Raw genomic sequence first — 2,465 nt, forward strand, 5'->3', positions numbered from 1 at the left:
AAGGTAAGTAGATGGTTAACACACCCTATATAACACTAAAAACTCTACATGTACCACACATACTAGTTTCATACTAGACTTTTTATAAATACTGGATATCAGGGTTACATCAGTCAGCTGCTATATCTTAACAGATGTCTTACAATTTATTTATAACTGTCACTTAAAGGCTGCCAAAGCTGTAACTCACTATCGACCAACTTCTTTTTCGATAGATTATCTATAAATACTCATAAATACCTTAATAAACTTTAGGAAGTTACAAACCATTGGCTACTTGTTAGTAAAGTATTTTGAGTGAGCTCATCTAAAGTGGGGACCATATATACCTTACAGCCTATTTATAGATGTGAAAGTTTCTAAAATATATTGTAACAAAAAATAAATGACAACACACAGGGTGGATCCAGAAAACACTGTATTTTAAAGATGCCAGTCACAAAAACATCAGAACAATGCTTACAGATTGGACACACAAATACAAAAATGAAAACAGTGTAATAAACTATCAGCCAATATTTGAAGTAATACAGAACATGGCTGAATGCAAACTATATGACCTGTAGCTCTTTACATGAAGTGTTCAAATAACATTTTCAAAAAGGTGAAAAAAATAGCAGTAGCAACATTAACTTTTATAATTATCTGTATTTTTTGGAAATGTCAGTCTCACCAATGTACCATTATTGTGCTTTTTTGCGAGCCACTCGTTCCACTCAATAACTGTGAGGTGATCTGACAGTAGTCTATCTGTTACCCCTGAGTCTCCAGATTTGCTCTTTGTAAGGCCTCTAGGCTCTCTCCAGATGTTGGGTGTGGGCACCTGTACGATGGTCAACATGCCACCTGCTGTGGTTAACAGTATGGTGTTCATACCCTAAATTTGGGAGTACACGATAGGCCCGCCATTCATCACTTATCACTGAGGAACCAATCCGGACATGAAGGGTAATCACAGGAACAAGATGTCTTCAAGATCTTTTCTCCAAAAGTTGCAAGATAGGTCTTGTTTTCCCTCGATGTTATTTTCTTCCTCTCCCCTACTGATGCAGAAACAAAGAAAAAGAACACAAGAAAATCTTCAGAGAACAAAAAATCCTTACAAAGAGTAATTGAAATCTATTTCTGTTGTATTCCCTCCTATGGTGTCGGCACACTAATTAGGGCTTATAGTCAGACTGATACACACGGTAGCTTGTTTATATTTCGACTTCATCTCTTTATTAACATAACACAGAAATTACACACACACATATAACAGGGGGTGGTGCCCACTACTGGTGATAGCTTGTATAGCACACCATATATTTTGGTAACATCTCCTCCCCACTAAGCTATGCAACTGTGGCACCGCGCACAGAAACATTTCCCTTAACTAAAGGGTTACTTTTTTTTCTTTATTTTTCTTATTCTTTCTTCTTCTTTTTTTGGTTTTTACAACATTCATGAAAACTGGAACTAATGTTGCTTCCTGTATTAAATTGAGAATAATGTCTCTGAACCCAACATTCTCACAGAACTACTTCAATATACTCACCCATCACGATAACGAGTGGGCGGCTTAGTGACTCTCACTGGGTAAGGTCTCCTCTGTAACCTGTGTACAGTCAGACGGTGGTGGTTTAACAGACTGGGGTGTTTCTGGAGGTATTCTGGTCCCCAGAACTTGTTCAACAGTCTCTTCCTGCGAGGATGTACAAGGGTGAAGCATGGTGTCACTACCACTCTGGGCTGGTGACATTTGAGAGCTTGTCGGAGGATCCACTGCAACCTGCTGAGATACTGGCTCAGGTCGTGTCAGCATCTGATCCACATGATGTTTCCACACTCCTTGTGCTCCCACATTCACCTTGTATGACACTGGCCCAGTCTTTTCCAGTACGACACCGTGCATCCACTTGTCCTTGTCCTAACAGAACTAAGGAGCTAGGACTACTAGAGACAGAAATCAAAACCAAGAGAATCAAAACACATCATGAAATCAAGGATAACTAATACAAACAGAAAAACACTGAGTCCACAGACTGAGGACCGTGACAGTGGAGATACTGGTGAAACTTGCACACTCCAAAAATTATCGCAAACCCCTCCCACTCGATCTGAGCATAGTTTCATTCTGCTTTGCTGAGAGTCCGTGAAGCATAAGCAATTAGCCGTTCTTGGCCATCAGACATGACATGTGAGAGCACGGCTCCAACTACATATGGTGAAGCATCACACGCCAAGCAGAGAGGCAGTTCAGGATTGTAGTGGGTGAGTATTTCTGGTGAGGCCAGATGTTCTTTAGCTTTCTGGAAAGCTGACTCACAGGCTGATGTCCATTTCTTCTCTTTACTGAGCAGCTCATTCAGCGGCTTCAGGACTGTAGCTAAATCAGGTATGAAAGGTCCAAAATAGTTGAGCATTCCCAGAAAAGAACGTAACTGGCTGACATCAGCTGGTGCTGGAGCTTCCATAACGGCACG

The 2,465-nt window shown here is 40.6% G+C and overlaps 1 long non-coding RNA gene across 1 annotated transcript; it reads right to left on the reverse strand.

Moving 5' to 3' along the window:
- Positions 1 to 401: 401 nt before the first annotated feature.
- LOC146682221 (uncharacterized) lies at positions 402 to 1,649 on the reverse strand. Its single transcript, XR_014918244.1, has 2 exons — positions 1,538 to 1,649; positions 402 to 1,043 (listed from the first exon to the last, which is right to left on the reverse strand). It is a non-coding gene; the product is annotated as an uncharacterized LOC146682221 (long non-coding RNA).
- Between the last annotated feature and the right edge of the window lie 816 nt (positions 1,650 to 2,465).

The sequence above is a fragment of the Copadichromis virginalis genome, linkage group LG23, assembly GCF_057382275.1.
Source record: "Copadichromis virginalis isolate Kocher_CV1m ecotype Utaka linkage group LG23, C_Virginalis_male_GT1.1, whole genome shotgun sequence".
NCBI classification, from domain to species: domain Eukaryota; kingdom Metazoa; phylum Chordata; class Actinopteri; order Cichliformes; family Cichlidae; genus Copadichromis; species Copadichromis virginalis.